General features: G+C 33.8%; 1 long non-coding RNA gene across 1 annotated transcript in view; it reads right to left on the bottom strand.

The window, feature by feature from the left end:
- The window catches only part of LOC146998265 (uncharacterized), a 283,096-nt gene extending 255,671 nt beyond the window's left edge, over positions 1 to 27,425 (bottom strand). Inside the window, exon 1 of the long non-coding RNA XR_015040404.1 lies at positions 27,098 to 27,425. This is a non-coding gene — a long non-coding RNA (uncharacterized LOC146998265). The remainder of the gene's footprint in view (positions 1 to 27,097) is intronic.
- Positions 27,426 to 27,711: the final 286 nt, after the last annotated feature.

The following is a 27,711-nucleotide window of genomic DNA, read 5'->3' as shown; positions in this document are numbered from 1 at the left end:
TGAGAATATAATACTTGTTCATTTATTTTTTAAATAAAATTGTAAAAAAATAGTGCTAATACTTAAATTTAAAGGATTGCAAATAAAATGACTTTTTTAAGAAGGTGTATTTTGAACACTATATTCATCTTAATGTTTTCCATTTAAAAGTACTAAATAAAGGGTGAGCTATAAATTTCGAATTTTTGAAAAATCAAGTGAATAAAAATGTTATAGATTGTCTTATCGAACCTTCACTGATCAGAAAAAAGATCCGGAAATCTATTGTAAAAAACATATTATTATTGAGATATCCTCCTTCATGTGTTTGGCATTCTTGGCGCCTGAATAGTTTTGAAAAACACACTCACAGATAGAGCGCGAAATTGCGACTATCTCACCATTAAGATTTTATTTCAGTGGGTCTTGTTGTCCGTTTAATTTTGTATACACAACTTTGGAAATACTCCCATAAAAAAGTCAGCGGGAAAAAGATTAAGACCTCTCAGAGGCCATGGAATAAAAATCTTTTAACGCTTTTATGGACACATTAGAGATGTAGCATACTGCTACATTCAGATCTTGTTACAACCTTCAAATTCTTGAAAATCCGGTGCCAAAAATCCTAATCGCTCCTCACGGACTTCCCGAAGTTACGCTCATTTTCTTCTCTCAGCCGTTTCTCCTCCTTATTTCACGTTTACGGTGGAAAGAGTTTCTAAGAATTTCCATTACTTTATTTAATTTAATACAAGGGCTACTGGCTAGAGTGTCCTGTAAATTGTAACGTAACTGCGACAGGCTCCATACAACTATAGGAGAATCTTAATTTTTGTAAAAGTATTTTACACAAAAAGTGCTCTGGTCATCTATGAAGTTTTTCATAGGAACTACAATTCCCCCCCCCCGCACGCCTTTCTCCCAAAAGTCTCCCAAAGGTTTTTTTTTTTTTTTTTTTTTTTTTTTGTTTTGTGTGTTACCTTTATTTATTAAATATCATGTTCTTCACACTTAGACCATAAAATTCAATACAACAGCAATATCGCAAAATAATTTAAAAAGAGCATATCTTTAGAATTTCCGATACACAGCCTTGCGCACTGGATATAATTTTTTTTCCGCGTACAGTTTCGCCATTGCTCGTTTTGAAATTGTCGAGTTTCTTAATCAAAAACTCATAAATGCTTTACAGACTATGAAATAGATAATAAAACAAATTCCAAATTTGGTCTTCCAGATGCGCATATTCGAGTGGATGATTACGTTATTAAAAATTTGATAGTTCTAGGTACCATTGTTTTATCACAACGCGAGAAACATACATACATTTGTGCCGATTCTTCATTATTTAGTTTCTTTAAATATGATACAGGGCAATAATATTTGGTGGCAACAATTTGAAAAGTAATTCAGACTTTTAAAGTTTTCGATGCAAAATGCCAAAATGAACTTAATAACCCTTCTGGGCTAAAAAAAACTGAAGATATTATTTCATAAACTGACTATATAATATTTATCATAAACTGACACCACGTGGAGATTTGTGTATTTATTTAATAAAGAAAAATAATTATTATCGTTGTGTTGATGTGCCTTTAGTATTTGACTGGATTGCTTGTGTTCAAGATTTGCAACTAACATTTCTCTCAAATGGGAATATTATCTATTTTGCAATAAAGCCAGATCTGTGGGAGTCTGAAAAAAGATTTTCTTTGAAGTCTTGCCATGATCCGGAAACAAATGGAACTGAGTGTCATGTTGACACACTATATGTGGTTCTGTTTTGGTTGCAAAAATGTAAAGGATTCTACTATAATCTTTGCCAGATACACCTTTAATCTTCCGCAGGGAAACAAGGCTTTTGTATGTAATTACAAACATACACGGTTGACAAATGAGTTACCACTTACAAAGAAAAAACTTTTTTTAATTCAAAGTTTTTTTTTTTTTTTTTTTTTTTTTTGGCTGAAAAGTTATTTTTTAAAATTCTTTTCGAGAAGAGTAGTAATTATTATATATTATATTGTACATCTTTTTTTTAAATTCAAAACCTCTTTCAGATTTAGAAATTTATTCATCGTGCACTGCGTCCTCACGCAACATATTAAATCGCCTCACAAATTCTTATTTTGACTTCCTTTAGGAAAGTGACAACTTCTAGAGAGTGTTTGTTTATTCTGTTAACACTGCGCAGACTTTTTTTTAACTCTCCTGGGCCCCAAAACACATAAACATTGCTTGCTGTTGCAAATAAAAATAGCTCTCTAAGAAAATAATCCTTAATTGTTGCTATTTTCTTAAGACTCACGATTAGGCAAATAAATAAACTCGATTTCAAAACCTTCCCATGTTATAAGCGTGAGAAAATCTAGTCAAAACAATGAATATACCTCAGCCTTTCTCCGCTCTACTTATTTTAATTCGCTTTTCGTTTAAGTGTTCTGCGATGCGTTGCTCAATAACTTTCGCAAGAAATAAGCTTATGAACGGTAAATTCATTGTTTATTTATCGTATGATGAATTTTAAAAGATTATGAATTGGCGTTGACCGCTGGCTGGTTGTTGCCTTTTCCTTAAAAGCATTCTACAGAATAAAAGTGACATCGAATATCATAAATTTTATAGAAGAGTTAAAAATAGTTTGAAACGTGATGGTAAAAAATGGTTATCGAAATAGTTATCGGAAGCTCTCGACTCAACACATCTGTTCTCGTAAAGCTACATTATTATACCTTCAACATTTATTTTTTCAAATCTTCACTCCTTTTTTATTTAAATTGATTTTAATTTCAAACAGAATTTTCCAAAATCTACTCGTTGAAATTTCTTTTACCGTAGCAAATAGTTTTAACATTCAGAATATAACCAATGCATAATTTTCCCCGTAATTACATGCCATAATGGTTTGACGAAAGAATTTCATTAGTCAATCAATTAATCATTGATCAACGTGACTAATGTTTAAAAGCTAAACATAATCTAAGCTTTTAGAGTTGATTCTCCACACTGAAAGCGACTGAATTCGTGGCTATTTTTTATTAAGTGCAACACAAGAGATGCCAAAAAGTATACTTTCGAGAGGTATATTTGGCGAGAACTCTCCCATTTGGCGACAAAATTGGGGATATGCCATAGACAGCAGGAGAACCTTCTAGAACGAATTCTAACCGGTTTGGACCAGAATGTTATCGAAGGCAGCCAAAAAGTTATATAACCCTGCCTGCACGCGGAGTGAGTCAGTCAGATAATAGTCAGTGAGTGAGTGTCTCGTAGCCTCGCAGTAGAGCTTAGTTCATTGTATTTGGAAAAAATCACTCAAGCGTTACGGTAGTTGTTCTCCTGACGAACCTGTATCCCCTTGAAATCGTGCCCTTGATGAACGAAGTTAAAGATATTGTTGAGTTCGTTCTTCACGGGTTCGTGGATTTGGAGTGATTAACGACGACACTTGATGAAGCATCAAAACACAACTTATTTGCTAGTATTACTCAGGACAGTTCCAAAAACACCTCACAGTCGTCGTAAGCTACGACAACCACGCTAAAACAATCAGCAATCACAGCCTTCAGGCTATCAGGCTACAACGATGGAGATAGCTTCACGGCAAAGCGTCAAAGTACAGCTCCCGACTCGGTTCAGTCGTTCTCGGAGCTCTACGTACTCTCGAAACACTCGAAGCTACAACTCGCTATGCACTCGACGATAACCATTAGAGTGCAGCTCCTGATTCGGTTTTGTCGTTCTCGGAGTTCAACATACTCAAGTTAAAACTCGACGAGGAAGATCAACTCGATAGACTGACGATGAACTCGCTGCGAGACTACGAGACACTCACTCACTGACTATTATCTGACTGACTCACTCCGCGTGCAGGCAGGGTTATATAACTTTTTGGCTGCCTTCGATAACATTCTGGTCCAAACCGGTTAGAATTCGTTCTAGAAGGTTCTCCTGCCGTCTATGGCATATCCTCAATTTTGTCGCCAAATGGGAGATTTCTCGCCAAATATGGCAACCCTGCCATTTTCTGTCAACTCTATTGCCGTCTTGCGGGGATGCTATCTTACCGCGGCTGGCATGGAACCTAAACCAAAGAATCTCTAAGGAGAAGAATTAAAGCTTCCATAGACGCAATGTAAACCTGTTTCGCCTCTTCGCCGCTGTACCGAAGAGCCACGGCTATGCAGTGAAACACCAACGCAGGGTGGAATTTAAACAGCGCAGTTCGAGGAGATAGTAAATTTTTTACTTTGAAATAACTCAAAATGTTTTATTTTCATATATTTCTGGAGTTTTATGAGCAAAAGGATGTTAGTTGGAATTTTGGGCGAAATATAGAAATCCTGTCCAATTTTTACTTTCAATTTAAACAGCAAGCCATACGAAGACAAAATTTAATTCTTTTCTTCTGTAAACTTCACATGCCATACAAAACGTAATAAATTTTTATGAATCCATAGTTAAAATTTTACAGTGAAATTTTAAAAGCAAAATTTGCAATAACTAACTGGAACAAAAAATAATTAAAGACAATTAAAGGCACCCCTAAATAAATTGAAAACACTGAAATACATTATAATTATCCGACAATAACTTTAAAAACAAATTACCATGAAAACTTTTAGACAATTGTTTGGAATGACCATTGTGAAAACCAACAGCATTACATTTACAGCATTAGATTTAAAAAGTCTTTAAAAGAATTTCACATAACTAAAACCAATTACCTCTGACTACAACAACAAAGAACCTTTTCGAACAACGTGGTAAAAGATTGCTAATACGGCCGACGGGATGCTGCTTTGTTGCCTCCTGATGTTATTTCGCACATGCGCAGTGAGGTACGGAGGATGGATAGCTTTGGAATGGTTTGCCCCTTTAAAGTAAGCTTCAGGGATATACATAATGTGTTTCTTCGGTCTGACGGAGCCACATTTGCATCGGGGAACCTTTACTTCTTCTCCTTAGAGATTCTTTGTCTAGACCATCTAGAACCTCATCGTAACAGTGTCCGGAAATAAAGGTGCCAGCATCTCTATGCAGATCGGCTAGTATTGGCGGAGGCAGAAACTTTCACGACCGTACCTCAACATAAACGTTTCATCACCTTTAAGAATATCAATTTTTAACTTAAAAAAAATCTGATGTATACACCACATGACTTCCTTGTACGGAATATTAAATTATAAGGATTTTTTTTCTTGAATTTCATTTAAATTGATTGGATTAAATTAAATCTACTTCGTCGCGCATAAACCACAATAGAATAAATGCACTCTTTAAAATTCACTATATTTGTTTACTATTGTTCACTTCCACGCCTGTCGAATTAATTTCTACCTTTTCGTTGCCTTGCGTTGGCAACACGCTTTTGAGATTTGTCGTTCGTAGGATTCGGTCGCTAAAAGCGTAGCTGGTCTGTAACGGTTGTAATTCTTATTTTATGCTTATCTGTACTCCTGAATTATTACTAAATGTTTACGTGTGAATGTTTTATTATTAAATGTATTCAGTTTGGTTGAAATAGACCGAGAGTGACTGAATTTATTAAGTATAATCAAAGTCGAAACTGCGTCATCCATGTCGGCGCCATTCTAATACGAGGTACGTAAGCATCATTCTGGAGGCACCGGCGAGATTCAGGTGGAATTCGTCAGCAGTTCAAGTACAGATAAGTGAATTTTTAGTTCGATTTACATCTAAATTTGATTCTTGAAGTTTTATATCTACTTTGTATTGATTTTGATTTTGAACTTGAATACTTCGATTACTTATTATGGATCAAGCTATTGTCATTAGATTGCGTGGTAGGGCAAAAGCGGTTTCACAAGGATTCAGAATACTATTTCTTCCGATTTATTTAAAAATGAAGTAATTTTGCATCTGGAACGCTTAGAAAGGATTTATTCAAATTTTGATAAATTTGATGCCCAATTAATTACCAGAAGAACAGTCAGAAATTGAAGATTTTTAATTGAAGTATTTTAGTTTGAAACTTCAGTATCAAAATTTATTAGATGTATTAAATGTGGCTAATGTGCCAAATGTTACAGGAAATTCTAATATTAGTAACTTTAAGTTACCTAAGTTGAATATTCCTATTTTTTCGGGTAACTTTAATGACTGGATGAATTTTAAAGATTTGTTTGTTGCAACAGTGCATAATACTTCTTTATCGAATATACAGAAATTTCAGTATTTAATCGGATCACTTGCTGATGAACCAGCTTCTATAATTAAACATATTCCGTTATCAAATAATTCTTATGAAGAAGCATGGGCAAAATTGCTCGCTAGGTACGATAAAAAGAAACAAATCGTACAATCGTTAATTAAAACCTTTATGGATCAAAAATGTATTTCACAGGTTGATAATGTTAATTTACGGCAATTAGCTGATACTTCCGATGAAGTTATCAGAGGTTTAAAAGCTCTTGGTGATGAAGCAACTTCTAGGGATCCATGGTTAATATTTATGTTGCTTCAAAAGGTAGATTCAGAAACTCGAAAGTTATTGGGCACAGAAAACAGCGGAAGATGATTTTCCTACATTGGAATCATTTTTTGAATTTTTAAATTTAAGGTGTTCTTCTCTCGAAATTATCATAAATAAAGAAGCGTAAGCTAAAGTTGTTGATAAAAGTAGTAATGTTAGTTCTAAAACATTACAGAATTCTAAATTTAGTAATACTAAATGTTCGAAATGTAACGGACTTCATGCGTTATATAAATGCGTTAAATTTAAGAATTTGGATGTTACTGCTAGAAAGAACTTTGTGAAAAAACGAGGATTGTGTTTTTTATGTTTAAATTCACATCTAATGAAAAACTGTAATTCACAGTTAAAGTGTAATTTGTGTAATTCAAAAACGCATAATAGTTTGTTGCATTAAGATATTAAAGCTAACAACGTACAGCTTTTAAAAGCGCCAAATGAAAACGAAAGCACTCCAGAGAGAATTTCGAATGAATCATGCGAGGGTCAAGGTCAGGTAGTTGTCAGTAATACGATTCAAAATTGCAACTCGGCGATTTTGCCTACAGTTCTCGCACTCGCATTTTCATCCAGTGGCGAAGCTATCGAAATTAAATTATTGCTGGATTCCGGAAGTGAAAGTTCGTTTATTTCTGAACGAGCTGTTCGAAGATTACAGATTTGAACAAACAACAAAACAGTAACAAAAAGTTACTTTTGCGTGGAATTGGCGGAGTGCCAGTTTCCAAAACTCGTGGTTTTGTTGATTTTAAAGTTTGGTCAAAATTAAATAATCAAGTAATTGATGTTAACGCATACATTTTGGATAGGTTAGCTTTGCCATTGCCGGAACAAGTGATTAATGTAAAGCATATAGAATACATTAAATCTATTCCGTTAGCGGATCCGAATTTTGCTCAACCCAAAGAAATTGATTTGATTTTAGGAGCTGATTATTTTTTCTCCGTTTTAAGATGTTGCCAAATATATGGTTCGAAAAATGAGCTTGTAGCTCAAAATACAATTTTCGGTTGGGTGATTGCTGGGAAGGTCGAAAATAATATAGAAGGCCCAAAAACAGCAAATGCACACTTCATAAAGTTAGAAGATAATATAAATATTGATTACGAACTTAAACGTTTCTGGGAAATGGAGGATATTGTCGATGTTGGGAAGAAGGAATTTCTGACACCCGAGGAACAATTTTGTGAATCACATTTTCAAAACACTCATGCTGTTAATTCAGATGGGCGATTTGTTGTAAAACTTCCATTTTATAAATCGCATTTGAAGTTGGGTGATTCAAAACCGGCAGCAATTTCTAGGTTGCGTTCCATGGAACGAAAATTCAAAGATAATCCGAAATTTGAAAACAGTATAAAGATTTCATACATATGACGTGAATATGAACAGTTAGGACATATGACTGTGATTAATGATGATTTATCTAACAAATCGGATACAGAAAAGTTTTATCTTCCTCATCATGCGGTAATTAAACCTTCTAACACAACGACAAAATTAAGAGTAGTTTTTGATGCATCCTGCAAATCTGAAAATGGTATATCATTGAATTCTCTTTTAGGGGTAGCTCCGAAATTACAAAGAGATATTTTTGAGATTTTGATTAATTTTCGATTTCCCAAAATTGTTTTCACAGCCGATGTGGAGAAGATGTATCGTCAGGTGATGGTAGCCCCTGAAGATCAGAATTATCAATTAATACTTTGGCGATACAATTCCAGTGATAAAATGCGCACGTACAAGTTGAAAACAGTTACTTATGGTCTTTCCTCTGCTTCATTTTTAGCAACTCGATGTCTGAAGCAGATAGCTTTAGAGTCTAAAGAGGAATCAGATGTATCTCGTATATTGCAAGAGGATATGTATATGGACGACTTATTGTCGGGTGCAAATACAGTTGATGATGCAGTATCTGTCTGCAAGAAAATATCTTAAATTTTACATGCACGTGGTTTTGATTTGAGGAAGTGGAATTCAAATTCTGTAGAATTCTTAACTGAATTTAAGGAACATTGTTCATTGAATTCTGATTTTGAGATATCTCCTGATTCGAGTTCGAAAGTCTTAGGACTTTTTTGGAATTCAACTACTGATACCTTCAGTTTTAAAGCTACACTGCACATCAACGCACCCATAACAAAAAGACGCATATTAGCAGAATCTGCTCGCATTTTCGATTCTTTAGGTCTCTTATCTCCTTGCACTATATTGATTAAAATATTCTATCAGAAACTATGGTTAGTTAAAGGCGACTGGGATTCAGTTGTTCCCCTGCATATCTCAGATGATTGGTTTAAATTTCAAGAGACATTCAGTCAAATCAATAATTGTGAAATTCCGAGATGTGTCATACTTACAACGGACAGTGTTATCCAACTACATGGATTTTCTGATGCATCTTCGCAGGCTTATGCAGCAGCCATTTACTGTCGCCAAAAATGCAATGGTACGGTTAAGGTTAATCTTTTGGTATCAAAGACTAAAGTCGCGCCTATAAAGCAAGTATCCATTCCTCGATTAGAACTCTGTGCTGCGTATTTGTTGACCAGATTAATGCGATCTCTATTGAACATTTTAAAGACGTTTGATTTTGAAATCTTTGCGTGGACGGATTCCAAGGTAGTTCTGTCTTGGCTATCAGCTCATCCACGTAAGTGGAAAACTTTTGTGGCAAACAGAACATCTCAAATCATAGAAGTGATACCTATTAAACATTGGAATCATGTTCCCTCTAAACAGAATCCTGCAGGCATTGCTTCTCGTGGTATTGAACCTCAACTCCTACCAAATTGTACTTTGTGCTGGAATGGTCCACCATGGTTGCGTCAGGAAGAGGAAAAATGGCCTGAATATGAATTAAAATCTGAAGATGATGCTGAAGTAAAGGCCGAACAAAGATCTGATCCTATTTTTATTTCTCATATACGTGAATCGAATGATTTATTAGCTAATTTGTTCGAGCATTATTCTTCGCGTTGTAAAATTGTTCGTATTCTGGCTTACTATCAAAAATTTTTTACTAATTGCAAGAAGCATCATGTTACTCAGAACATTTCACGTAGTGGCATTAACTCCAGCTGCCTTATGCCGCTAACATTTCTAGAGATTCGAGTAGCAGAAAATTTCATTATTCGTTGGATTCAGAAACATCATTTCAAAGATGATTTACAATGTATTAAAGAAGAGAAACCTTTACCCAAGAAGAGCCAACTACGTTCTTTGTATCCATTCGTAGATAAAGATGGTCTCTTACGGGTGGGAGGACGTCTTCGAAATTCATCTTTAGCATTTAACATCAAACATCCTGTCATACTTCCTTCTCGACATAAATTTAGCGAATTAATAGTGAAAGAACTTCATATTACTTACCTTCATGCTGGTCCTTCTTTATTATCACAACTCATCAGACAATCTTACTGGATAATTGGAGGAAAGAAACTGATACGCAGTTGTGTCAACCATTGCTTAATATGTCATCGATTTAAAGCTGCTTCAAATCCGCAATTGATGGGTGACTTACCTGAACATCGTGTGACTTTGGAACGACCTTTTTACGCATCTGGTGTGGATTACGCTGGTCCTATTACCATGAAATTTAATAAGGGTCGTGGCTCTAAAACAACAAGGCTATATAGCTCTGTTTGTTTGCTTGTCGACTAAAGCTGTGGATATAGAAGCAGTCACTGACCTGACGGCAGACTCGTTTATCGCTGCACTTAGACGTTTCATTTCACGTCGCGGTGCACCACAGCACATTTACAGTGACAACGGTACCAATTTTGTGGGAGCATGCCGAAAACTACAAGAACTAAATCAGATTTGGTCTTCCTTGTATGCAACGGAATCGGTTTCCCGAGAACTAACTAAGTCATCTATTGAATGGAATTTTATACCGCCTGCTTCGCCCGACTTCGGAGAAATATGGGAAGCCGGCATTCGCTCAGCGAAATTTCATCTGAGAAGAGTATTGAAAGAGACTATTTTAACCTACGAAGAGTTGTCAACACTACTTACCCAGATCGAGGCTATTTTGAATTCACGTCCACTTCCTTACGTGAGCGATACTGATATTGACTGTATTAATGTTTTAACCCCTTCTCATTTCATTACAGGTGATACTTTAACTTCCTTTCCAGAGACCCATCAGAATTTACGCACAAGGAGTTCTAGGTGAGAACTTGTACAGAATCTACGTCTGGGATTCTGGAAGCGATGGAAAAAGGAATACTTGACTTCGCTTCAGCAGAGATCCAAGTAGCAGTACAACAGACCCAATCTAAAAATCGACACGGTGGTTCTTATCATCGAAGATGGATCTCCACCGCTAACTTGGCCTATTGGACGGATCATCGATGTCCATCCGGGCAAGGACGGCTTAGCTCACGTAGCCACTGTCAAAACTAAAACTGGTGTTTTCAAAAGAGGAATTAATAAACTTTCACCGTTGCCTGTGTATCAGGACTAAACGTGATAGGGTGGGAGTATGTTCACTTCCACGCCTGTCGAATTAATATCTACCTTTTCGTAGCCATGCGTTGGCAACACGCTTTTGAGATTTGTCGTTCGTAGGATTCGGTCGCTAAAAGCGTAGCTGGCCTGTAACGGTTGTAATTCTTATTTTATGCTTATCTGTACTCCTGAATTATTACTAAATGTTTACGTGTGAATGTTTTATTATTAAATGTATTCAGTTTGGTTGAAATAGATCGAGAGTGACTGAATTTATTAAGTATAATCAAAGTCGAAACTGCGTCATCCATGTCGGCGCCATTCTAATCATGGAGGTAGGAAGTAAGATGGAGTCGCCCTAAACAAGTTTCTCCCGTACCCTGCTCTGAAGCACCGGCGATCCCTACGTGCTGACCAAAACATTGGGTCATTTACCATTGAGTTCAATGGGATTTGACGCGTTCGGATGTAAATATTTTGTAATTACGTCGTAAATATACATAGAAATGTATATATTTTCTTTTTCTACAACACTTCAGAGTCCTAAGTATATGAAAACAACATATTTTTAAACAACATTTCATTCTGAACGGAATTAAATGCTATACTTTTCACAGGACAATTTTCAGGACAAAAATTAAGATCAAAGTTTATTGTATTATTAATATTAAAATTATGTATTATTTCTTTTCTATTTATAGAGCTTCTTCCTAAAATACTTTCTTAAATATGACATGTTTTTTTGGCTTCTGAGGCATCTTTTAAATCGCCCAATATTGAAATTTCAATTTATAATTAATTCAAAGTCAATTTATAATTAATGCTCTATTCGGTTCATTTTAAATTAGAGAATTATTAGGAATTAGCGAAATACTTTAAATAGTACTTGACTTTCTCTGAACATTTCAGAAAGGGAATAAAATAAGTTTTTTTTTTAAAGTATTATTTAAAACTTGTAACTGAGTTATTATAAAATGTAAGGGGAATAATTCTTTTAATTATACTTATCAGATTTTTTTTTTGCCCTTCATTTCAACAATACATATTCCAAAACTCTTTATTACGTTCTTAATTGCGCATCTCATAGCATTTGCTTTACAATACCTTTTAACAGATTGCTTTCCAATACGAACAATTCTTGCTTAAATAGTTTTATAACGTATTTGTCAACAGGATTTCAATTTATGTTTACAATTCAATATTAAGGTTATTATATATTTAGATAACATTTATAATCATTAAAAATTAGATACATTTAATAATTAGATTTCTTCACAGTACTTTCACAGTTGTTTATAAGTGAATAAATTCTTCATTTCAAATACATTTATAAATAATTTAATGACCTGGGTACGTTAAGAAGCCAGCATAAAACTCGAATTTCCGAGAAAAAAAGATTTGCGTGGGAAACATTTAACAATCTGGAATCAATAAGAGGACCATTTCATGATCGGACCTCCTTTGGCAGGATATACAAATGTTTTCACCTCCGTCGATTACCCTGTTTTCAAATTCTGAATAAGCTGTCTTGATGATGTAGCACGTTCGCATGGTCACATCATCTTGACCGCACATGGTACTTCCGCCAAATTCGCAAATGTATCCCTCTTCTGTTCCACACATTTGTGTAAAACTGTACATAATTTTACACAAATGTGTGGTTCCAAATCAAGGGAAAGCTAACTTATTGGCATATCTGTGTGTATATTTATTAATTTTGACGAGGATTGCAGCATTTGATGGTAATTTTATTTTTAATTAACCCAAATAAGTAAAACGTGTAAGCGCAAAGTGATTATTTTTATTAAAGATATATAAAATTAAAACGATGAGTTTAAAATGGGCAGCAGTAAAGCCTCTACTCTAAAAAATTTTAAAAGGTACATGTTAAATAATATATGGATGTGAAAAAAATTTGTTTTATTTAAAACATTTTGGCGTTTGGAAAATAAAATAAAAGTAGCGAATACTCTATCAAGGGTATCGAAAGACGTATACAATTTTAAATGTACTGTAAGGTGTTTTTCATTCTTTACGCATAACATTTTTCTTAAAATCTATATTTTTGTAGTTCAACAGCTTAGAATTTTATAAAACAAATTCATAATCAAAATCGCTGTTGTTAGTTATCGAAAAATAACCAAGATGTGATTTTTGCGTAAATGTCAGTAAACTATACAAATTGCTATTATCCATCACACTATGAATGTTTCTTTCATGCGAAAGTGTCCCTTTTTCGATTTCTATGGAACTGTCGTGTGTCGAAATACTATCAGAATCCTGTCAAGCGAGCTTCTGAATGTAAACAAAGAACACCCCATCTGGTGACCCAAGCTTCAAAGCAGTGCTTCACTTCTAGCGCCGTTTGGCCCCTCCTCCCTTTCCTACCTCCATGATTTAAAAGAGGGGGCTGGGAATTCATCCTTGAAACTGATAAAAATCTGGAAGTGTATTTGATATTATTTTATTCAATTTGTTAATAAATTTAATTTTTTCGTTTTTCTTTGAGGGTTCACGTGCGCATGTGAACAAATACTAGAGGAGCAGCTATTGCTCTAAAGTACACCAATGTACTAACTCATACAGAACTAACAAGAACTAACTTCTGAACTAACATACAGAACTAACTGTATGAGTTAGAACAACTCTAACTCATACAGAAAGCCTTGGTCTTCTTTGTTATGCATTAAAAGTCACATTTTGTTCTGGTATTAGGGTTGTTACATTTAGTTCCAGCAAAACATGGTATCTCTTGTGAAAGTATCTTTCTTCTACATTACAATAAATATTGTTACGAATTTGGTATTTAAAAAGCTAATGTTACTTCAATTATAAATTAAATGGTTTTATTTCTCGCGCAGTGCAGCGCGTGACGAATATTAAAAGAAAGCTAAGCCGGAAAAATTGAAAATACAAGAGCGCGTGCATTAAATAAATAAATATCTCTTTTTTGATTTCGAGAAAGTACTGGAAAATTCTAGCGCGTGACTTTTAAAATCTTATAAAAGGAGGAAAACATCTCAGTTCGTAGTAGTTGCTTGTTGTTTAGAAAACTGCTCTTGTTGATTGTAGCGAATTCGCGGATTAGCGTTCTTTAGCTGTTTTGAATTAAGTTCTATTGGACATTTGAGTAGTTAAAAGATAACTACTGTGAGATATTGTAATACTGCATAATAATTTGAGAAAATTTAAGCATTTTTGTTGTGATAATAATAAATTTTTGTTCCTTTTTCATCGGACTTGTGCATTCATTTCATAACGAACCCGTACCCACGCAACAATATTTTCATTTTAATTAAGAGTTATGAAGCAACATTTGGCATCCTTTGAACGGGAAGGTCGCTTTAACAGCTGTACATTGTCATAAAGCTTAATGATGGCTAATGATGGCTAATGATGGTTAGTTCAAATTTGAAGCAATCGACACCTTTATGAAGTTTTTTTACTTCCTTGTACGAAGCAAAAAGGAAGTATTGTAATCGCGAAAAGTTTCAGGCAACATATTTCAACGAAAATATCCATTTTGACGGCTATCAAATGCAATTTAACGATGTTTTGCGTGATATCTGTACGTAAGGACAGAATACAAGACTCTTTTTCTCCAAAAAAATTATAAAACTGCTTTAAAATGAATTCTGAAGAGAATTTTTCGTGGCGTCTGTACGAACGTATGTACATACGTATCTCGCATAACTCAAAAACGAGTAGCCTCAGAACGTTGAAATTTTGTATATAGGACTGCTATAACATGTAGATGTGCACCTCGTATTTTGGTTGCAATCGGCCGCACCAAACGTATATAAATGTATTTATATATATATCCACTCTGTTATCATCCGGCTCAGTGATCTCAGTTTCTTTACTCTTATATGTTTGTAAATTGTACATTTTTTGCTTTAAAAATGATTGAATTATGTTGTTTTTATCTACCGGTTAAGGTTTTTATGCCTGTCTTAATTCTGGAAGCAATATTTGTACAATTATCAACAATTTAAAAGCTGTTTAAGTGCGGTTAAGTTTCAAATAACATGGCGGACATATTTGTTTACATTTGAAACAGCAGAATTGTAGATTTGTTGCCAATCTAAAGAGAAGCTTCGCAACACAAAAATAACGCTTTCATTTATTATTGCGAATTAAATCATGCTTAATCCTTTCTGGAATTTTTTCGAGGAAATAAGTGTTTAAGATTTACTTCGTAATTTTTGATGCAGATATTTTGAGTTTTTATGTATTTTTGCCCTGTCGCGAAGTGAGAACTGAATTAATTGAATGAGAAATACTAAATCGTCTGTGAAAAACTGTTTCTTTTCTGTCTTGTTTGCTTAATTTCTTTCACACATCGTTTTAGCTTTATTATAGTATTTGAATAGAACATGTGGCAACGATAATTCTTCAAATGATATAAATTTTGTGCATTAAGAGTGTCGTTGTAGTTGTTTACGTACCTCGTATTAGAATCATGGAGGTAGGAAAGGGAGGAGGGGCCATTCCGCGCTAGAAGTGAAGCACTGCTTTGAAGCTTGGGTCACCAGACGGGGTGTTTTTTTGTTTACATTCAGAAGCTCGCTTGACAAAATTCTGATAGTATTTCGACACACGACAGTTCCATAGAAATCGAAAAAGGGACACTCTCGCATGAAAGAAACATTCATAGTGTGATGGATAATAGCAATTTGTATAGTTTACTGACATTTACGCAAAAATCACATCTTGGTTATTTTTCGATAACTAACAACAGCGATTTTGATTATGAATTTGTTTTATAAAATTCTAAGCTGTTGCACTACAAAAATATAGATTTTAAGAAAATTGCTAAAAGAGATCTGCCAAAATTTATTTTCTAGAAGATTTGAAAAGTTTGAAACTTGATGGCTAAATGTAAATATAAAATTATGTATGTTAAAATATTTGTAATTAGGCACATAGGTCAGATTAAGTTTTTCTTAAATAGAGTAACGCATGCAAGGGCTATCTGCCTAAAGAGAGAGATGCCATCGTGGGGGAATTTTGAAGAAAAACTGACCTTTGAGTGGGTATTAAAAATAATACTTATAATTTTCATTCAAATTATATTCATATATATTTTTTATGTAAAACTTTCGGGTGTATGCTAAATTAGTGTAAATTACTTTACACGAAAAATATAGTGAATGCACAGAAATTAAAGATTTGCACATGCCGGAAATGATAAATAGGAAATATGTATGGGTATTTATGCATGTGCTTGCAAAAAGCATGTATCTGCCTTTGACAAAATACTTAAATATTCATTAAATTATTTATAAATGTATTTGAAATGAAGAATTTATTCACTTATAAACAACTGTGATAGTACTGTGAAGAAATCTAATGATTAAATGTATCTAATTTATAATGATTATAAATGTTATCTAAATATATAATAACCTTAATATTGAATTGTAAACATAAATTGAAATCCTGTTCACAAATACGTTATAAAACTATTTAAGCAAGAATTGTTCGTATTGGAAAGCAATCTGTTAAAAGGTATTGTAACACAAATGCTATGAGATGCGCACTTAAGAACGTAATAAAGAGTTTTGGAAAATGTATTGTTGAAATGAAGGGTAAAAAAAAATTCTGATAAGTATAATTAAAAGAATTATTCCCTTTACATTTTATAATAACTCAGTTACAAGTTTTAAATAATACTTTAAAAAAAAAAAAAAAAAAAAAAAAAAAAAACTTATTTTATTCCCTTTCAGAAATGTTCAGAGAAAGTCAAATACTATTTTCCTAATAATTCTCTAATTTAAAATGAACCGAATAGAGCATTAATTATAAATTGACTTACATTTTTCGATTTAAAAGAAGCCAAAAAATCATGTCATATTTAAGAAAGTATTTTAGGAAGAAGCTCTATAAATAGAAAAGAAATAATGCATAATTTTAATATTAATAATACAATAAACTTTGATCTTAATTTTTGTACCTTAACCGAATAAAACCGAATTATTACCTTAATTTTTTTTTTCTAATGTAATTAACGAAAACTTGTGAAAATATTTCATTCAAATTAAACCATTCTGAGAAAACTGTCCTGTGAAAAGTATAGCATTTAATTCCGTTCAGAATGAAATGTTGTTTAAAAATATGTTGTTTTCACATACTTAGGACTCTGAAGTATTGTAGAAAAAGAAAATATATACATTTATATGTATATTTGCGACGTAATTACAAAATATTTACACCCGAACGCGTCAAATCCCATAGAACTCAATGGTAAATGACCCAATGTTTTGGTCACCACGTAGGGATCGCCGGTGCTTCAGAGCAGGGTACGGAGAAACTTGTTTAGGGCGACTCCTTCTTACTTCCTACCTCCATGAGCTGGGTAGAGGAGAGCACTGTCGCTCATGCAGCTCCAAGAGCACTGTCGCTCTTGCAGTGCCGAAATTCTGGCATGTTGTTCGAAAAAGTGATTTCTTTTTACTCTGCGCGTATGGTATTCCTCCACAAGGTGGAACTTCATCATACGGACCATAAACAGAGTTCATGAAAATTTGCAACCTTTTAAAATATTGCCTCAGTGAAATTCAATCAACATCAAATGCAGAACAACAACAAATGAAACAACTGTTCCTATTGCAAAAGCAATAGGAATTTTAAAATATCTAAATGATGATAATTTCAAGTTTTGGTTAAAGCTTTTTTATCAGATACCTCATGTTGAAATAATGCAGCTTCTAAATTGTTAAACAAGAAATGCTTCGCTAGTTTTAGGAATGAACATTCTACAGAAGAAATAGTACTGACCACTGAAGCATATCCAATGATTGACAAAGAAAAGCTTGAAACTGAACTAAAAGTATTCTATTGTAGGTCTGATATCCATGAATATTGCAAATTAAATGAGCTACTGAAATTTATCTTCTAAAATAATCTAGATGATGTTTTAGTGGAATTATGAAACTGATAAAAATTCTCTTGAGAGTTCCCATAACTACATCAGAGGCAGAACGCTGCTTTTCAACATTGAAAAGAATGAAAACTTTTCTAAGAAGCACTAGAATTCGGAAAGACTAAATGCACTTGCATAGCTTTCAATAAAGAACAAGGAGGAGAATATTATTGATTGTTTCGCGCAAAGTAAAACAAGAAGAATGGATTTCATTTTTTAAATGAATAGACAAAGAGTGAACTGTAAAAATCTTGGTTAAAGTCATTAAGAAATGTTTATTATTATTTTTTTTTTTTATTGTAAGATTTCCTGATGTTTCAAAATAAATTTTCTTTTTATACATGTTTGTTTCCTTTCAGACAATTTTAAAACAAAGGTTAAATTTTTTTGGAACAGCACCCCCACTAATTTTAGCCACGACCCGCCACTGTTCAAGATACCAAAAAACAAGGAAAGACGTCAGACCAGCAGACACTTGTCTAACATGCTTTCTATTCTTTGTTAGCTCAGCTGTGCTTTGCAAATACAATGACACACTTTCTCCCGATACGACGACCGGTATTAAGCCTACGAATCATGTTTGTTATAGTTAAAGAAAACTCTGACTTGAAAATCTGAATTTTCCTTATTTTTCAGTAAATTAACACAATTCTGGAATAAGTTTCTAAAAAAGGAATATTTGTGCTATAGGTACCAAAAGAAGATGGTTGTGTTCTTTCCCATATGCAAGTGATATGCGATGATAAATTAGAAAAAGGAAATGCATAGAAATAGATAATTCTCTTCTCTAATAAATTCTAGTAAGAATAACTTTAGGATTTCAATTACTTCAATTTCATTAATTCGAAATTTCTGAATGCTTCCATGGACGAAATTTGTTGAAAATGAAAATTAACTCTTCTCGATAAAAGGAATTTTTTATTTCAAAATATTCGGATTGTTTTTGAATCAAACTAACTTAATTTATTTTCATTTCTTTCTTGGTAAACTTTTAAGGATCCTAAGTTTTACTAACATTTATTTTATTTTAAAACTGTACTATCACTTCTTATTTTCTACTTCCGGCCAGAATTAAACGCTTTAACTTATTTATGGAAATTGTCTTGCTAACGCCAAGTACTTAAGTTGTGGCTTTTTGCCAAGAAAGAGAGAAATGATTTATTGGAAGAAAGCCGCTTGCCACTGTAGTTTTACGAGTTTTCACTCTGTTGCTGGTTGCCTTCAAGGCCAGAGGTTTAGCCCTCTTGATAATTGCAGACGTATCGTAGTTTTAGCAACTCGGCGTACTACATACGTACCTTTCTTTAAATAAAGGCCAATCTTAGTGCTAGGCACTTGTATACTAATTCAAAGTTAGTTTTAGTTAGAGTTTTAGTTAGTAGTTTTTATATTCTTACGTTCAGACCACAAGTGGTTGGTCTCTGTATTCCGAAGTTTCGGAAATTCCTGTAAAGTATAGAAAATAAAGGGTTTCGTATACCCTTCCTGCTTGTATTGTCTACTTAACACATTCTTGAACATAGCTTGAGTAAGCTCCCTGTACCTATTCAGAAACCATTTCATGTTTCCAAAGCAAGTCAAAAGAAACACTAGTCTTGATAAACTGATGTTATCTCCAAAACCGCAAGGACATACCATAAGCTTCCTTTATAGGATCCCTAACTGGGAAGTAATTTGCATTCCCATTCTTCTTTCTTAGCCATTTATTAACTCACAAAAACAAGTGCATAGTTGTGGGTATTAGAAATGCACTTTTAAAACACTGTAATATATTTTACATTACTTTCCGGTCCCCCTATTATATTTGGCATGTGATGGAATGCAATTATGGTCTTAAATTAATTCGTCCATATCTGGTACTTTTTATACCGCTGAATACTACTGCATGCGCCTATAGCACGCTGAATAACTGCTATCTATCTAGTTAAGAGTCAATGGAGGTTACTACAGCAGACGAATGGCAGTCCACTTTAGTTGTTCTATACGAAAAAGTGAACCTTACTGTTCCAGAATCGTACAGCTTTTATTTCTTGTTCATATACATTACATAATCTAATTTTCGTCACGTTTACATGCTTTCTTCTGGGTATTTTTAATACACGAAATTATATCTTGTTACTTTTACTAGGTGAATTCCCTGCCCTGACAAAGCAGAAACTTTTGCTACTGTTACACATGGGAAATATTTACTTTAAGCCTGGTGCGCAAGCCATGTGACGAAATGACTTGGCAGTTACGTCTTCAGAATCCTTTTCTTTATTTGTATAGTACAAAAATATTCACATTGTGTATATTTAAGACAGATTAGGATTTAATTATGGCAAAGTATGCTTGGATTACCTTAGTGAAAGGATGGCTTTGTGGAGGACTTTCTGAGCGAAATTGCTCGTTTTTACATTACATGTAGGGAAAACAACGAAAACGATCGTGCAACTGGGTCGTTTGTCAGGATTCGAGCGCTGGTGAATCTACCAGTGTTCAGAAATCTTATCCATTGGACTGCTAGTGGGCTTGAATTTACGATGGGATGATATATGTTTTCCTTCTCCTCCTACTATGGGGCATCGATATTTGCAAGCAGCCATTTTGTTTGAATTTATAGTATATATGATCTATGGCTTGAATGTTTGGAATTTATGTTTAAAATTATAGTAGTCTGTCGAATTAATTTAGTTGAAAACCATTTGAGATCTTAAATCAGAGTCTGAATACGTTTGCAGTCTCCTCTAAGTGTAGAAGTGTTATGTATGTATAAAAAACTAATAAAATTTCTCATTAACTTCTCATTAACTATTTTAACTGAATATAATCTTAAAATAACTTTACGAGTTTTGTATAATGTAATATGAACGGCTCAAGAAATGCAAGACTTTGGAAGAAACATATTAGAGACAAGTCTATTTAATATTGTGGTAAATGGCTATCTCGCTAAATGGGGGAGATATTTCCAAGCTGGCGATGGTTTTGGAGAATAATTTTTGTCACCAAATTTAGCAAAGAACCTCCAAAGTCGACAGTGTTGGCTACCATTTCGTGAATTTTTCCCTGTTATGTAATTGATACTGTTATTGATTCTTACATGTAACTGTAACCGCATACGTAATTTTAAACGTATATGCCTTAGAAATGGAGGGTACGGGAATTTCTTGGCGGCCGAGGAAAAACTATTTAAGACGGACTGAGTATTTATTAGTTTTCAGTTGTTCAGTTTAGAGTTGAGTTCGGAGTATTGAGAAATCTCCGGGGAGCCTCGTGCCATATTTTGAACAGACATAATTCTCCACCCGAACATACGCACTTCGAAGCCCGAACAATTAAATTTTGAATATTTTTTTTTTCTTATTTATTTCATATTTTGTATTTTGTGCGAATTTAAGACACTTTTGATTAAAAATCAGTGATATAAGAGTTTTACTTAGCCAGTCGTAAAGTGTAAGATATTTACGCTTGAAATTTAATCAGAAAACTTAGCAACAAATGCAGATTACTTCAGTTATTATTATTTTTTACTAAGCGGGATCCACGAAATTACACTAACTAGATTCATTAAAATCATTATGTATATTTTTCGTTTTTGTAATAACTACTTTTACAAAAGCTTTTTTTTATACTTTTTAGCTGGCTGGCCGCATAAGCGACCAGTCATTTTAAATACCAATTCTACAAAACCCACAAATCAGAAGAATATGTATTTAAAAGTATTTTGAGTTTTCATATTCAAATTGGAAAGGGTATTTATTCTTTTGAGGAATTCTATGTTAAAAAAATTATGTTTAATAAAACGTTCTTTGAATGCTAGATCACACCATTTAAGAGTTGACTAAAATTTGATATTCGAAAACAGAATTGGATGAATTCATTTATGATATTATAAGATCATGTATGCATACTTGCCAATTGCGGAGGAGAAATTATTAATTCTTAATTTATTTACTATTATGTCATCATTTAGAACAGAGGACGACTTTGAATAAATTGCACTGAAAACTTTATCTGAATTGTCACGAATTTTCTTACAGTTCTACTTAAATGTTATCACATAATTGAATTGCTTCAGTGAGATATATCGATCTTAACTATAAAATCCTATCATGCCATTGATTTAAAATTAAGGTTGGTGTTCGCGACCTAAATAAGATTCATGTTCAACCAATGACACATGGTTTATTGTTGATTAACTTTCGAAGAGCAGTATTAGAGAAAAATCTTATTGCTTGGGCTTGTTGGTCATTATCAAGGTCTTAGTGGAAACACAAGTTCATAGAAAAGAGGAAAAACAATGGATCATTATCTTATGTGTTCCAGCGAAACGTTATCTTCCCCGGAACGGAAAGAACAAACCCTTTCAAATATAGATTACAAAAGAGAATATTTCCACAAGACAGAATTCAGTTGATAATTTAACAATACGGAATTTTATAGAGCTGAATTTCCGTGCTTTCGAAAATCTACGCGTAACCTTTAAACAGGCTACCTGAAATTTTAGATGTAGTAATACCTCGCTTAACGCGATTAATTAATTCGTGAATTAAAGAGAAACAAAATTATTAACATAACGAAATTTTTCTTAATCTTTTTCATATTTTCTGACTTTTCACTTGTTCTCAACTCACTGAACAATTTTCCAGTTTAATATTTGCATTGAAATGAATTTGCACAATTCAAACCCGTATTATGAAGAATCAACTGCATATCCGTATTTTAATGAAGTCTGTGTGTGATTGCTGATTTTCGTTGTTCTGTTCTGAATATCAAGCAGCGCTAACTGTCTAAAAAGCAAATCAAACAGCAAGTTTGACATGCCTTCAAAACAAACTTATATTTCTCTATTTTATTGTTAAAATGCTGAAAGGAAAATGTAACGTTTAAACTATACACTCATGCCTGCATTAGTATAACAGTCTGGGTTATAGAAATATTCCTGTGTATCTAACAGTTATTTTAGTCGACATTAAATATGTATATTTTAGGAATTCTCAACGAGGAGGAATTCCCCATTGGGAAAATTTCAGTTTCAGAAGGCATGTACCCAATTTTTTATTTAGCTATTCTGTACTTAGTTTCAGTTTATGCATGGTAAACAGCTACTTTTATTCGAGTTTTGGTATTTATCATCTTTTCTATACTTTTTTTGTTTAATTAATGAAGCATGTTAAGAAGTAATCCAAATGAAAATAAATGTATATATATTTTTCAAGTTTGGGGAAGAAGGAGAAAATGAACTTCTAGCAGTTGGTAAAAGGTGTCCACGGCACAAAAAAAAAAAAAAAAAAAAAAAAAAAGTTGAGAACTCCTGGTGTATTGTATTTATCCGTGCGATAAATAATATTTATAATGCCGTTATTCCTGATAATAAGTAGCTTATTTTATAATAATAGTCACACTTTAGTTTGCATGCAGTTTCTATTTATTTATTTGTTTTCACTTAATTTTCCTCATATTTCTCTCAAAGAGAAAGTTCTAACCCAGAACAGACATACCAAACGATTATGTATTCAAAATTATGTATTCATCAGCATGTTGACCGTAAATCAACATTCACTCATTGTGTGAAGTTGAACCTCTACCTGATTATTATCTTTATTTTGATGTAATTTAGTAAATCGCGATTGGCAACAGTTGAGTTTTCACATCTACGTTTTCGAGTTTGTTCTATTGTTTAGTAATGAGAATAATGACTTTTTGAGATGTTTTTCATGAGTATTTAAAAACTGATGAGTAATATTTTACGCCATTTATGTTCTGAGTATTGCTTTGAGGTGTCAAAGCTAAAACTAACACTTAATTAGACTTGTAAATAGAATTGTAATATTAAACTGTTTGTGTTGTGACGAGATGTCTTTCATTGGATAATTGATTGTATACTCATTTTCCATCATAATTCTTCTGATATTGAAGGTAAAACGGGATATCTGGCGTCCAAGAGACAGGACTACGGCTGCATTTTTAAGAGTGAATAAATATTTTATATTTTCTTTTATTCTTTGTGCATTATGGATATTGTTTTGAAAGATAGAAAGCAACTTAGAAGGTTGTTTACTCGAGCATGTAATACTTTTGATGAGGAAGAAATCAAATTAAATCGTGCTGATAAAATTAATAAATTAAAGCTAATTGAAGAGAAAGCTTTATTAATGAGGTAAAAGCGCAGAATAGGCTGCATCAACAAAGTTCAGTATGAGGAGCTGCGTGACGTCATTAAATGGGTGGGACTAAGCTTATGACGTCACAATGTAGTCTCGCATTTACACTACGTGTACTTTCTATTTTCTCTTTAAAAATAACAATAATAAATTGTTTATTATTGTAAATTAATATCAAATTCCTTACTTTTAATTTACATTTATAACATTTAAGTTTAGGCGTTACTGATAATAAGTATAATAAATCGTTTATAAAATTACCATGATACAGTGAGCGAATTCTACCAATTATTAAAACGATAAACAACGTCGCAGTCTCTAATAGTTGTAGAGCTTCAATATTAAATTATTATTTTTTTATTAATTTTTTTTATTTATACAAATAAACTATTTTTTTTTAATTTAAATTCATATTGTGGAACATTTCAATTTTATCATTTTTACAAATTACCTTCTTGCTACGTAACGACATAATTCCTTACATACCAATAATTAGACAATTTTCATTATTTCTAAAAATTTTAAACTTTACGTTAATAAAAAAAGAATATTTTTTATTGCATATGAACATCATTACACAGCTTTCATATCAGTTTCTAAAATTCCTAAATCACGCTATATTCTGTGCAGGCATGCTAGAATTCTACGCATTAATAAATAAAAAAAATCTAATTTCTCAGAATGAAAGAAAATAATATAATAAAATAAATACTACAAACTTGGAACACTAAGCAATGCTTCACATACGCACACACACACATATTATTTGCAATTACGATACCAAACACTACGTATTAAAATATGAGGTAAACGTTACTTCAAGCGTTAAAGTTTACAGTTTTGCTACTGTTGAGTCGATCGTCGGACTATCCATATATATCGTAAATCGGAAAGCGTTATAAACATATCAAAAAACAAAAAATTAAAAATACAATTTAAATGAAAAATTATGTCTTAAATATAATTCACAATTAAAACAACAATACAAATTTAAAATACACAAACGATATGTTAAACATTGCACATAAATAAAGTCACATTACTCCTCGACATCACGCACAACCTCGTTTTCCCTTTTACACAACGATCAGTATTCGCTCGAAAAACATTAAAGAATTCCACAAACTCGGTGTCCTTGTGCTCATTTATCTATTTTCACTTGAAGAAAAATCAGACAATTGCTCAAACTCGGCATTGCCCACCACATTGGCTTTGCCCATGTGCACATCGATCTATTTTCACTTAAAAAAACATTCCAGAGTTGCACAAACACGGCATTGCGCACCACATTGGATTTGCCCATGTGCACATCGACCTATTTTCACTTAAAAAAACATCCCAGAATTGCACAAACTCGGCATCGCGCACAAACTCGGCATTGCGCACCACATTGGCTTTTCCCATGTGCACATCGATCTATTTTCAATTGAAAAAACATCCAAGAGTTGCACAAACTCGGCATTGCGCATCACATTTGATTTGCCCATGTGCACATCGACCTATTTTCACTTAAAAAAACATCCCAGAATTGCACAAACTCGGCATCGCGCACAAACTCGGCATTGCGCACCACATTGGCTTTTCCCATGTGCACATCGATCTATTTTCACTTAAAAAAACATCCCAGAGTTGCACAAACTCGGCATTGCGCACCACATTGGCTTTTCCCATGTGCACATCGATCTATTTTCACTTAAAAAACATCCCAGAGTTGCACAAACTCGGCATTGCGCACCACATTGGATTTGCCCATGTGCACATCGACCTATTTTCACTTAAAAAAACATCCCAGAATTGCACAAACTCGGCATCGCGCACCACATTGGCTTTACCCATATGCACATCCATCTATTTTCACTTGAAAAAACATCCCAGAATTGCACAAACTCGGCATCGCGCACAAACTCGGCATTGCGCACCACATTGGATTTGCCCATGTGCACATCGACCTATTTTCACTTAAAAAAAATCCCAGAATTGCACAAACTCGGCATCGCGCACCACATTGGCTTTGCCCATGTGCACATCGATCTATTTTCACTTAAAAAAACATCCCAGAATTGCACAAACTCGGCATCGCGCACAAACTCGGCATTGCGCACCACATTGGCTTTTCCCATGTGCACATCGATCTATTTTCACTTAAAAAAACATCCCAGAGTTGCACAAACTCGGCATTGCGCACCACATTGGATTTGCCCATGTGCACATCGACCTATTTTCACTTAAAAAACATCCCAGAGTTGCACAAACTCGGCATTGCGCACCACATGGCTTTGCCCATGTGCACATCGATCTATTTTCACTTAAAAAACATCCCAGAATTGCACAAATATGGCATAGCGCACCACATTGGCTTTGCCCATGTGCACATCAACCTATTTTCACTTAAAAAAACATCCCAGAATTGCACAAACTCGGCATTGCACACCACATTGGCTTTGCCCATGTGCACATCGATCTATTTTCACTTAAAAAAACATCCCAGAGTTGCACAAACTCTGCATTGCGCACCACATGGCTTTGCCCATGTGCACATCGATCTATTTTCACTTAAAAAACATCCCAGAATTGCACAAATTTGGCATAGCGCACCACATTGGCTTTGCCCATGTGCACATCAACCTATTTTCACTTAAAAAAACATCCCAGAATTGCACAAACTCGGCATTGCGCACCACATTTCTGGATCTTTAAAACTCAAGCTATGATTGACTTTCAGGTGCGCATACCCTTCGAACTCGAGACAGTCGTACGCTTTCCAACAATCGGATATAATAATCGATCCTGGTAGAACATTCTCTTTAATGATTTCTAGCAATGTTTCGGCACCTCTGTTTTCAACAACTCTAAAGACGCATTTATCTGTTCCTCTCTCAGCCAAACCAAAAACCCATTTTCCTTCAACTCTTTTACCTCTATGATACTTTTGCTTGCTAAACTTGCTTTCGTCGATTTCGACAATGACACCTTCCCCACCCAACTTAACATTCTCCTTCAAACATAACTCCATGCATACTTCTCTACAAAAACTTTTCCAATCTGTCACCGTATTTTTAGCAATACGTAATTCCGTTCGTATAAAATCATTCCCGCACTTACCCAACCACATATAGGTAACTCGCAAAACATCACACATGCTCAATTTACTCTTCGCAAACCAGGAGTTCTTTCGAATTGATCTTGAAATTCGATGCCTACATTCGCCTCCAGTAACTCTGCACATCCACTAAAAACCGTCTATACGGTTTTTTCGCTCTACTAGTTTCATATTTGTTCCACAAATCGGGCACTTATACGATATTGCAATCAAACCTTTCTCCATACACCACTCAATAACACATTTTTTATCTCTTCGCTCCAACTGATAAAAGAAATCCAGATTCAAATACTCATCCATTCTGCAGTAAGCACCGAATTAAACACACTCATGAATAATCAAAACATTCTTTAAGCAAAAAAAGACAGACAGACAGACAAAGTAGACAGATGTCTTGTTTTGCACCCGCTAAGTCTTTCTGCACCGATGGGCGAAAAATCAAGCATAGGTGCGAAGGAAAGGTATATAGAAAGAGGGGCAATTTCGTATTTGAGGAGAGTAAAAAGGAACTTCGTACATCTTGTACGAGTTCAAAAGGCCAGGAAGAAAAGATGGGACAAAATAAAATTTAAAATAAATGGCCCAAAAATAATAGAGGGAAAAAGAAAAAAAAAAA

Source organism: Stegodyphus dumicola, chromosome 3, assembly GCF_044657685.1.
Source record: "Stegodyphus dumicola isolate Sdum_Otavi_A_Nest chromosome 3, ASM4465768v1".
NCBI classification, from domain to species: Eukaryota; Metazoa; Arthropoda; class Arachnida; order Araneae; family Eresidae; genus Stegodyphus; species Stegodyphus dumicola.
This window is presented reverse-complemented; position numbering and strand designations above follow the sequence as displayed.